The sequence below is a fragment of the Zootoca vivipara genome, chromosome 12, assembly GCF_963506605.1.
Source record: "Zootoca vivipara chromosome 12, rZooViv1.1, whole genome shotgun sequence".
NCBI lineage: Eukaryota > Metazoa > Chordata > Lepidosauria > Squamata > Lacertidae > Zootoca > Zootoca vivipara.
Genome location: NC_083287.1, coordinates 23,461,997 through 23,474,453, shown reverse-complemented (window position 1 = coordinate 23,474,453; position 12,457 = coordinate 23,461,997).

Genomic DNA, 12,457 nt, shown 5'->3' with positions numbered 1-12,457 from the left:
TCAAAATGACATTTTAAAAATAATGATGATGATGATGATGATTACAATCAGCAGGACTGTGAGGTGCTTTGTTTTTGTAGGCACAGGATCGCCCGCTCCATGGAACAAAACTGGGCTTTCTCTGTGGAGTAAACAGGGGTCCCCTTAGCTAAGGATGGAGTTGGGAGAGGAGCGAAGGGAGAGGCCTCCTCCTTTCGCCTCCCTTCCCCTCGCTTAAGAGACGGGACATGTGTTTTTCATAGATGGCTTCATTGCGGCGCTTTGAAGGGTGGCAGATCGGATGATAAACGAACGTCTATCCTCCCCCCCCCCAACCCCATATGTTGATTTAACTTGTTCCCAAGCTCAGCCCCGGAATACGAATGTTCCCTTTACAAAGGACGGGCCAGACTGACTTCCTCCTCCCCAGCCCTCCCCGCCTTCATTTTTGCCAAAACGCTTCAAGGCGCCCAGGAATTATTGCCCCGGCCCGAACGCGGCTCCCTTCCTAATTAGGGAGAGAGAGCTAGAGACCCACCCCGAGGGCCAGGCGACCGGCGCAGGGGGCCGGGTGTGTTATTTATCTGCGCGCAGAGAGACGCATCGCGTGCGTTCCTCTCGGCCACTCGGAGTTGTTTAAAGAGGGGAAATGATTTGCTGAAACCTCCAGTGCTTGGCTAAACAAACGTCCACAAGAGGAGGGGCGGGCTTGAAGAGGGGGCGCGGACCCTGTGAGAAAGCAGCCTGGGAACAAAGGCCGACTCCGGGAGGAGCATCTGAGGCTGCAGAGACAGATTGAGGAGGGGAAAACGTTTCCATGTCTATGTGTGTGTGTGCGCGCGCGCGCACAAATGAAAAAATAAAATGCCCCCCCCCTATAAGCCAGGATACAGTTTCAACCAGGCCTATTATTAGTATTAGTATTAGTATTATTAGTGTAAGTATCGTCCATTTGAGACCATAGGCACTTTGCCTTCCAAGTAGCCTAAAGCAAGTCTAGGATGATGGGTTGGTTTGGGTTGGAGGGGTTCTATCCATGAGCCATGGACGTAGGCAGGATTTATGGAGGTGAAAGCTTTATGTTGGGGGGCAGAGCCTCAGTTAGTTAAATATTTTTATTGGTTTTTATTGGGGGGCGCAGCTGCTTCCCTCCCCGCCCCCTGACTATGCCCATGCCATGAGCCAACTTCGATGGCTTTCAAAGAGGAGAAGGCGGCTGTCGGTCGCTGTAGCCAAAAGGCAGCAATGCTTCTGAATGCCATTTGCTGATTTCTTACACTGGCTCACTTAAGAACAGGATGCCGCGCTAAGATGGGCCATTTGGCCTGATCCCGCAGAGCTCGCCTTATGTTCCTGTGTTATGTTCTCGACCCTGAAAACCTTGTCCAGGATTTCGTCAGAGCCAAGCGCTGCCAACCCAGGCTAAAATATTGGGCGCGCTTACCCATTATTAGACACCAGGGGACTCATTTATCTGGCTTGTCCAGGTTTTGCTATGCTGGAGGGAAGCACGATGCATCAGGATGCCTGCCCTCCGAACAGCTTGCTGATCTCCGAGCCGCAGCTTAGGGTGTGAAATGCGTGAAGGAGGAGGCGGAGGAGGAGGGATCTCGATCCCTGTGATCTCGAAGCAGAGGAAGCGCGTGTGTGCGCGCATACAGGATACAAAGTCACCTCGCTCGCTCCGTCTTCTTCACAGACACGTTCACACACACGAGATCACTCCGGATGTCAGGCCACGGGAGAGGAGACAGCGCTAAGGATTATGGTGTGTGTGTGTGTTTAAAGGTGCCACGGGTTCAAACAGCAGATGTTTGGAGCTGTGCGCGGTAGCAATTACTCGGTGGTGAAGGAAAGCATTCTCTCTCTATAGATATGGTCTTTGCAGGCGCGATCTGACTTATCCCGAATGAATGGTGAAGAAAAGGAGTCTCCAGCAAATCGCTTCTCCCAGCAAGGAAGGTCCCAGAATCAGTCCTCGGGTAGGGCTGCGTGAGATCATTGTCCGAAATCCCAGAGAGCCCTGTGTGGACAATACCACGTAAGGCCCCATTCAATGAGATGACTGACGTCCCTCTGTACTACATGAAGAATGGTATTATATAGACTCATAAAACTGTAGAGTAGGAAGGAACCACAAGAGTCACCCCCTTGTCCAACCCCCTGCAATGAGGGAATCTTTTGCCTAACATTGGACTCGAACCCACGACCCTGAGATTAGGAGCCGCATGACCTACTGACTGAGCAACCTTCGTGTTGTAGGAGGTATACATAGGGATTTTCATGGCACGCTTCATCAGGAAAAATCAAGTTAAATAACTTGGATCGCTCTAACTGAGTTCGTTGTGTCTTTCTTCCATAATAGGGCAGGGAAACACTAATCTGGCCCCAGATCCGTAGAGGACCAATTTCTGCTGAGTTGGTAGATGTTCTTCTGAAGAACCTGCCCTTCTGTAGACCTCTGAAGCTTGCCTCTTCTCACTACAGTGTATAGCAGAAGCCGAAGGCAACAGCACCTCACCCGCAGAACTCTGTGTCATTTAGCGAGACCCACGTGGGGCAGCGCACGAAAGAAATACGCAAGTGGATTACTAGTAAGCCAGGTTCTGTCAAAACGTCTTGCAAAAAGGGCAATTTACAACCGGGAACCTGACCCGCTTACACTAAAGCGCCTCATTTAAGACAATGTAGCCTTGTTCGATAAATCTGCGGGACTAACAGCCCGGCCTTAACGATGTTTGCTTGTAGAAAGAAGTAATTCCGCATTGATGTCATCCGAAATTGCTTCTAGTTAAGTACTTTTAGGGCTTCAGCGTTAATCGGATTCGGTATGAATAGCACTGGACACAGAACTGTAAGTCTGAAACAGCACAAACATGCCAAGCGGCGTTAGATCGCCTCTTTGAAATGTTCTGCCATCTGGTGGCGGAAAACGGACGTGCTTTGCAAAGCTCAGGAACAAGAAACAGAGCTTTTAGGCTGGAATTCTTGCGCTCACTTTCCTGGGGAGCAAGATCCACTGAAATCAATCGGCCTTACCTCTGAGTGACGACATGTAGTTAATTAAACGCACACAGCCGTCATAAAAAGCAGCATATACGACCTTTCTGTTTGCACTGCCACTGGTCTTTGACAATAAATACTACTCTGGCGGTGTGTATACGACCATTATCACTAGGAGATCAGTACTGCCTATTGCCTATTGCGTGAACTTTATAAGGTTTCCGAAACGAAACAGACCTATATTTAAAGATCCCAGAGCCTATCGCCTCCCTGAATAAGTGCTTGCTGTTAAGCGGAGAATTTTAAAAGACAGAGGTCTTTAAACCGCTCCCTGTAGGGATCCATAAGTTTATTCTCGTCCATGAACACATTTATATTCTCCGAGTGACCTTATTACTACAGCCGCAGTTGTCTTGCCTGGAAAGTGATGAACATTCTAAATGACTCCGATTAAAAATACAGATTTACAGCTATAGTAAACGGGTGCGCTTTTGTCCTCTAACCACTATGCGGCGCCCGAGAGTGGATGCTAAAGGAGGGAGGAGGAAATATCCCCCCCATATTTGAATAGCCGGCCGTGATTGGTTAGTATGTGTAAAATGCGTCATCGCTTGCGTCCGTATCTGTGCCCACCAATGGTTGAGCAAGATGCCTACGATTGGTTTACGTCACGGTCGTCAATCACTTCTCATTTGCATAATAGACCTTCGGTTGTGCTCCAGGCGGCAGTCCGTGGCTGCATCTGGAACAGGGAGCAAAGGACGGAGAGAAGCAAAATAGTAGACGAAGTTATTGCGGACAGCGTTTTAGGAGGAAGGAAGGAAATGAACATTTGCAAACATTTTTTTGCAGTGAAAGCAACCCATGACTGTGTGATAAAAAGCCTTATACTGATAAATAGGAAATAACCAGCTGTGTTGAAAAAAAAACCACAATTGCAGAAGAGTCTTTCCAAAAAAATTTACACGGGCACCTTTAAAAAAAAGATACAAATTTGGGTACAGTAAGATATCTCACATATCCGTACTGGGACTGTATCCTTTGGGCTGCAATCCTAACCCAACAATGGAGAATAAACCCCCTTGAATTCAGTGGAAGTTTTGAGCAGATTCGGTCAGGATTGCACCTTTACTCACTTAACAAATGTGCAAGTTTTCCACCTGGCAGTCTCAGCGTTTTACCTGGCATTTGCATATAAAGGATCTCGAAAACTTGAATAAATAATTGCCCTGAAAGCAGCTGTTGTGTTTCAATACTTGCAGCTATGTCAAAGGAGACGGGGAGTAATAGCTGCCTTGAAAACCCTGCATCATTTCTCCCCCCCCCAATCACTTCCCATTTGATCCTCTTGACCAGGCATCCCCAAACGCGGCCCTCCAGATACTGTATTTTGGAACTACAACTCCCATCATCCCTAGCTAACAGGACCAGTGGTCAGGGATGATGGGAATTGTCGTCCCAAAACATCTGGAGGGACGAGTTTGGGCATGCCTGCTCTTGACCATCGCTTCTTCCCCGGCAATCTGGAGTTGTAAGTGCATCATTTCCCCCCAAACATTTTAAACGGCTGGCGAGGGGGATAATTAAACACGAACAACTTATTTTCAGCTAACTGGGCAGGACAAAATAAAAAAATTCCGAGCTGGCGATCTCCTGAGCCCACTTTAGGGGAGCTTACAGTGTTACCAGACGTCCCCGGATTTGCAAATCTGCCCCCGGACAAATTCCACCCCGGAATGTCCCCAGATTTGCAAATCTGTCCCCTGGAAATGTGGCAGCGGCAGCCTCAACAGCCCGGAACCAGTCTGGTAGCGCAGTTGGCTCTGGCTGGCTTCAGGAGCTGCTTGCTGCGTTTCCTCGCCACAAGTCCCCATATGATGTGTTGCTGTCGCTGCCACTGCCAAAGGGGAACCGGGGGTGTCCGATGCTACAGATCTCCTGCCCCCTTCCCCCTTTATTTTGACTGATTGGGGGAGGCTCTGGAGTTGCAGGTGGGCAGCCATTGTCCAGATTTTTAAAAACTCTGTGCATTTATGTTTCACAGGGCGTGAAAGAAGGGGGTTGCACGTTTATACAATATGCATGTGTGCTTGGGCCCAGGGTCTTTTGCCTCACCATCCCCACTACTGACTCCCTGTTGCTATTCAGCTTTTTTAAAAAAAGGGTCCCCAGAGTCATTGAAAAAATCTGGTAACCATATCCCAGATCGCCCTGTCTGTGTGCGAAGTTATGCTGCTGTGTGATGTTCAGCGCCCTATAATGCACTGCGTTTGAAACCTAGGAGTGAAGATGGACTGGGGCACCAGGCCAGGGGTGTATTGTGTCGTGACAGTTTTCTGTTCCTGACTGGTTGTAACAGTGCAGACGGGTCTCCCGCTTGCGTGCAACCCTCGTGCTGCCTGAACAGTCCTCTCCGGGCCTTACACACATATACGGTACACGCCACTGCGCATGCGCCGTCGGAGGTCAGCCCTGCTCCGACTGACTCAGCGGAAAATGCTTCCAGGCCCCACCGAACCTTGCCGCCGTCCAAGTTCGGAGCCGTCAATCATTTCTTCCTTGCTACGTCACCGGGATCCAGGCGACCAATCACCGGGCAGGCAGGGGAACTTGGGAGAGAGGCGGAGTTTGGGGGGGGTGTGCGCGGAAGTTGAAGCGCATTGGAGAATTTGCAGTCCATCTCTCCCCCGCGATGATTTATGCGCGTGTTTCATTATTTGCAACACGTTGGGAAGTTATTAAAAGCAAGATCTATCGCTTCCTTTTCCGAGGTACTATTGGCGGTTACTAGTCTTCCCTGGGCCAAATTACACAGCGGGTTGTAGCCAGCCGAGTTGGGAGTTTTATGGCCGGCATGATGGATTTTGCTTCCTCGCGGTTTCATTTGCTCGTATTTCATTGTTTTTTGGTTTTTTTATGAGGGTAAAATTCGATCCTCCGATCTGCGTTGCTGCTACTGCTGCAAAGCTAATGTGGCTGATTCCAGGAGCGCGGAAGATCGATTGCCAATAATGCATGGCCATGTGTCGAGATCTATATCTGCATGGCGGAAACAGATAAATTTAGACTTGCTTTGCATTTCGAGTCGTGTGAACCGGGAGCAAAGCTAATCTTCTCTAAGAAGTTAGCAGTTTATTTTATTTTAATTTTTTTAAGGGAGTTCTCCTGGAGTAGGTCTTTTGAGCTGACTAGCGGAGGCCCTCTGTCCGCGGGCAAAGAAAGGTGGGCGTTTCAGCTTCATATGGCTAAATGGGACAGGCCGATCCTCAGGCATGTTTACTTGGCCGTAAGACCAGTCGCCCCAAATTCAAGGGGCTTGCTCGCAAGTAAGCAAGCCTTTCAGTTGGAGATTGTTTCCGGGCCATAACGGATAACATTTTCTAAAAATTCAGGTGCCACGTTAGGACTTCGAGTAAATGATGTAGCAGGCATAAGTCCTTCATACAGTATGATTTGCCTGTACACTGGGAGCTGTGTTTCCTGTCCTTGATCGTTGTGACTTATTTTTGGTTTTCAGCAAAATAGGGTGCTGACAAGCTTAGTGACAAGAAATGACTGTGGTGATCACCTGTTGGTTATAGTTAGGTTTACCATCGTGCAATTGATCATTTGAGCAGCGCTTGAAAAAAGTTGGGCGTGTTTCGCCTGGACATGATAGCGGACCTCAAAAAGATGGCGCAGACTTGGGGCAGATCCGACTGTAGTATATTTAAAGCAAGAATCCTGGGAATTGTAGTTTAAAAGGTACTGGGAATTGTAGCTCAAACAGTTCCCAGGATTCTTTGTGTGTGGGAGCCCTGTCCGCTTTAAATGTGTTCCCTGTTGCTCCAGGGAGCATGACTGAAAGGAAGGGGTACGTAGTCATTGGAGTGAAGCAGAGTTGGGCTAAACTTTAGGAGAGGACTTACTTACCGGTAAGACATGCTCACGTCTTTATTCCGTCGCTTTCAAAGGCAGGCGAGCCTTGAATTTCACCCTTTTCAACACTAGAGGGCGCTTCGATAGCCGATCTTCTCGGAAAAGTAAGCCGTGAACTTCAAAGCTATGAAACTTGAGCAGGGGCAATCTGGGCTCCGTATCGGTTCCTAAACGACCCAGCATGAGAATAAATATATAAGTCTTTCCCACACACACCGCACCACCTATCAAAAATTTCCGCCCCTTACCCTATAATCGGCGACAACAACAGCCCCCCAGAAAGTATCCCAAGTCAGTCTAGTAGTGGCAGCTGGTTGAGGTTCTTGCTCTCGTTTGACAGATCGCTGCTGGTTGTGGGTGAGATGCCCATAAATCAGTCAACTGGTTTACTAAATCTCAGCAGTCGCGGGAGGGGAGACCCCCACCCTCACCCTCAAAAAGGGGGTGCAGCCATTGAGCTGGGCACCGTGGAAATTGGACTTCCTTCCACCAAACGCCATTAAGGACAACCTAACACCGAAATGTTGTCTGGCGATCTCGCTTGAAAAGGTTGCCGCGTGTGAAAGCTTTTGCAAAGCTCCGCCGCAAGCAGTAAAAGATTATGAAGGATAGCTGGGGGGGCGGGGGCGGCGAGGGGGTTGATCGAATGACTTGGAGACCCCTTGATGCCTTCGCCCCTGTGATCTTGGCAAGCTCTTTGAGCCCATAAATTGGGGCGGGGCCGCAATGGATTCTGTTTAGAGACTCCTTGGGGGGGGGGGTTAGGGGTAGATAATATATCCTTTCTGTCGCGTGTAATTTAACTCTGCTTCTCGGAAGCTAGGATCGGATGGTCAAAATGAATGGGGGGGAAATAAACTCATGCTTCTTTTTTAAAAGGTGTAGAATTAGGCACGGTCCTTCAGAAACAAATCCCTGGTAGGGTGCTGGATTTCAACCGGTCTAACCTGACCTTGGAGTTGTTAGGTATTGTAAAGGCATTTTGAAAAGAAAGGGGGGGAACAAACTGCTATTTCCCCCCCTCTAAACTTTCATCCATAACAGTATAGGAAACAACGATCTGAACATCTATTCTGGCCTTTATTTGTGAACTAAGCAGAAAGCAGTTGCATATTTAAAAAAAAGAAAACGGTTTGAAAACATCACGCGCACACACAGGCCTATATATACAGTATAGCCAATGCAGGCGATGGTCCATTTCGTATGCTTCATTTGCGACAAAAAGAGCTGGGATCCTATTCCGTTTACTACGGGCTCTCCTTCATACATTATAGAAGTGCAGAGTTGGAAGGTACACCGGGGGTCATCTAGTCCAGCCCCCTGCAATGCAAGAACCACAGTTAAGGAATCTCTGAAAGTTGGACAGCCAACCGCTGTTTAAAAACCTCCAACGAAGGAGAGTCCACCACCTCCCCAGATGGTCCCATTCATCACTGTGGAACAGCTCTGGCCATCGGAATCTCTTGTCATTTGAATCAGTCGCTTGCCATCCTACCCTCTGGAGCAGGAGGAACAAGCTTGCTCCATCTTCCATGTGACAGCCCACAGCTACAACTTGCCAGCCTTAGGGAACACAGCCTTCATCCCATAAAATATTTCGGGGTGGAATACAAAGGGATTTAAGATGACAAAAACATCAAAGTACACACAGGAAGATCAAAAGGAAGCATGCCAGCCAGCAAAATAATTTAAAATAAATAAATCGTAATCTAAAATGCCTGGTAAAAAGGGGGGGGTATTAACTGAGTAGGTGCCAGGCGTACCTCCACACCCAGGAGGGTATTCTGGTCAAGTCGCCACTATGGCTTCAGAACCTCTGCCACCATCCAAGGGTGGCACTCTTTTTAAATATGAAAAACCCTGAGCAATGAGGACTAGAAACTCCTGCTTAATTTAAAAACAGAAAAGGAAACCTAGGGACGCTGGGCGAAATGTTTGTTTGATTTTTATACTTCCACCCGCTCACCTGCCCATTTGCGCTTGGCATGGGCTCAGTTAATGCCAACGCAATGGCTTCCAACCCATGAAGGCTGCGATCCTAATCTGATCGAGCTCTGTGGAGCATCGAGTTGGAAGCAAGCTGCATAGTACACGTGCATGTTTAGCCCTAGTAACGCTCCTCTCCCCGCTGGGATTAAACAACCAAAGATAAAATAAACTACGGAGGGGTGGAGATTTAAGATTACAGTATTAGAATTACCAAACAAAAAACCCAACACGAACTTGGTTGTTGTTGTATTTATATCCCGCTTTTTTTCAAGGTGGCTTGCACTAATTTTAAAAACACACTATCTCCCATTGTAAATCATTCGCGAAGTCAACACAAGTCAGAATGTCTCTCGGCACTTTATCAGTTTAACTCCCGCAAATCATTTTTATTATTGCATTTCTGCCCCATCTTCAAGGAGCTCAAGGTGGTGTACGTGGTACATGGTGTAATTTACAACAACCCTGTGAGGTAGGTTAGGCCGAGAGAGACTGTCTGACCCCAAATCACCGAGTGAGAGTCCTAGCTGAGCAGAGATTTGAACCCTAGATTCCCAAGTCTTAGTCCGACCCAGGTGATCTTGTTTAAATTTGGGCTGCCCACGTGCTAGGCGGAAATACTAGGCGCCTGATGGCAGACTTCTCAGGTGGTGGGTGGTACCTTCAAGGCTTCAAAGATGTGCTGGAGGATAGGATTTCGTGTACCAGCGTTAGATCTGGAGGGGTTCACCTTCCCAGATAGAGGTGTGGGCGCGCACAGGCGCGCCTATGGTATACCAGCGCGTCTTTGAACGTGCGCCAGTGCACACACAGAGAGAGCAAAAAGTTCAAGATAAAAAGTACAATCTGGGATCGTTCTGTGCATCCAAGGTAAGCACAGTGACCAACGAGGGAGCAGGGACTAGCCATGTCCCAGCTTTGCCGTGTTAATATCTGCCCAGGAAAGAGTTGTTTACGCTACAGTTAAGCTTTCCTAAGAATTGTCACAAACAGGATTTGTTGCATTGCATGGCCAGCTGAGCTGCCAACCGAAGGATAAGACTCCGCGCATCTGATTGGAGTGTACTCAGAGGGTATGCAATTAAAAAAATAAATTTAAAAAGGCTTGAAACTGACGGCTTTTTGCTGTAAGGAACTATCCTGCTAGCCACCGCCGCCCTGCGAAGTTGTACTGTCATTTCCACTCAGGTCTAGAAGGACGGAAGGAAAGAAGGAAGGAACTTTATATGCTTTCTCAGAATTTTGTTGGCTTGCAGCTGGAAAGTTGATTTCAGGCGGTCCAGCAGTTAAAATCTGGAATAATAATAGAGTCCAATGTCGGAGATCCACGTTAACCTGGGACTCTGACGAGGTTCTTAATGTACCGTCTCTCTCGTGTGTGTGTGTGTGTGTGTGTGTGTGTGTGTGTGTGTGTGTGTGTTTACACACACGCACACAATAAGAGCTTTAGTGCAATTCAAAAAGGAGGTGACTGATTGTGTCAAAAGCACTCGAGGAAGTGGCCTCGAGCCCATGCATCTAACGAACCGGGCTCTCTAGTGCCCGAAAGTAGACACCACCGTCCTTAGGCTGTTGGTCTTCAAGGGGGCGCAGCGCCTTTCTAAATGCCCGCTGTGGAAAGGACCACGGATACACCTCTTGGATTTGCTGCCACCGTGATTTCAGTGCTGAAGCGCTATTGATTTCAAAAAGGAAATATTTAGGTGGCAATCCTATACTCATTTGCCTGGCAGCAAATCCCACTAAAGTGACTGACTTTTGAGTAAACCAATAGGGGCTTGACCTGCACAGCAGATAAGCAACGCAATTCATAATTGGGGCTTGATTGCACCCTATGTGTTTACTTTTGTGTGGGGCACCCTCCATTTTGCCCTGTGTAAATTCCAGCGTTGACTCAAAGCCTCAGATCTATCGTGGGCTGCTCATAAAAGCACCTGTAAGTCAAACGATCTCTGAGCCTCAGTTCTCCAGCTGCAAAATGGGCACAATCGTGTCTCGCCTTGCTGGAGAGACGGGCCCAATAAATCCCGAGAGAACAAGCAGATCGAATAATATAATGTAATCGTGTGTGTGTATAGAGAGAGAGAGAGAGCACAAGACTGCTCCATGCTCCTTTCTGACGAAGAGTCGTTTTATTTGGCTCTCGGCATCAGGGGACGTATTAATAAATCCTGTGTTCCCAACAGAATTTAGAAAAAATGCGGGTCGAGAGTGATGTTTGTGTGCGTCCCCGTGTCCCCAGCGCGCCCCGTGTTTGGCAGACGAAGGAGCCCTGCAAAAGCCCAAAATAACCCAACCGTTGCACGATGCTTCCGTTTATTTTCTGCCGTCGCTCATAAAACTCATAGAGAGGATTAACAGTCGAGAGTTGGGGGGGGCGGATTTCTGAAATCGGCATATTGAAATAAAGTGAGCACCTGGCATTATTAGCAGGACAAGCCTCCGAAGACGAAGAAGAGGGGAAAAGGAGGAAAGGGGTTGGAGGTGAACGCGAGACGAGGAGGAGGAGGAGCGCGAGAAACCCTTCAGGCCCATTCTCACGTTTCATTGCTTGGGTTGACTCTGAGTGTGATCGAGATAGACTCAAATCTTTAAAAAAGCAAACCCCCAAAACCCATTAATTAAACTAGATTGTGGAGAATGTTTTGAAGCAGAGTGCATTATTATTATTATTATTATTATTATTTTATTATTATTATTATTTTATTATTATTATTATTAACACTTCACCCTAAAGTCCCAGGGCGGGTTACAACAATAAAAACACAATATTTAAAAAGTCGCTCCTTTTGAGCTCCTTATTGGGTTGCAGGGTCTTGCGGATAACAACAGTGCAACATAATATTTACACCTGCAAGGAGGTGTATATTCGGGCGTGTAATTCTACGCGAATTTCAGTAGGGTATATTCTAGCGACTGCCCGCCCGCCCGCAAGTGCTGTAAATTAAGCTGCAGGATCCTTTATTTATTTATTTTTGAGAGAGCGATACGTCCAGGCCTTGACATTTCAGCAAATTGGTATTTTATGTCTGAGAGTGTTTTATGGTCCAGCAACGTTCCGGGATTGAAAAGCACTGGAAATAATGGATTTCGAAAAGCATTATTTTTAAAAGAAAAGAAATCCATTAGGATGCTTTTCGCTCGTTTTCACCTCTCTCCCCGTCATTTCTGACAGTTAATTGAAATTGTCCTTCTGAGAATTAAAAAAGAAATTGCAGCTATCAGCCGGGCTAAAATTTGCGCTAGAAAGAGGGAAATGCGATTTTCACCAGCTACGAAAGATACCGAAGTTCTTCAGGAGGTTTGACTTCGGACGGAAAAATATCTCAAACATGGAACTGAGCTGGAGAAACTAACTTCTGTCCTCGGAATACAGCACGTGTGAAAATCAACACAGACACAAACGAACACTGTATTAGGGCAACGCTTTTATTAGGTCAACGAGGATAGCATAGATACAAATTAATGTGCAAGCTTTCGAGTCGTCTAGAATTCTTCGTCAGCTAAAGAGGAGCTAGAGAGACAAACGAGAGCTCGCCAGCTTCCGTTCTTGCAGAGCTCCTGCGCAAAA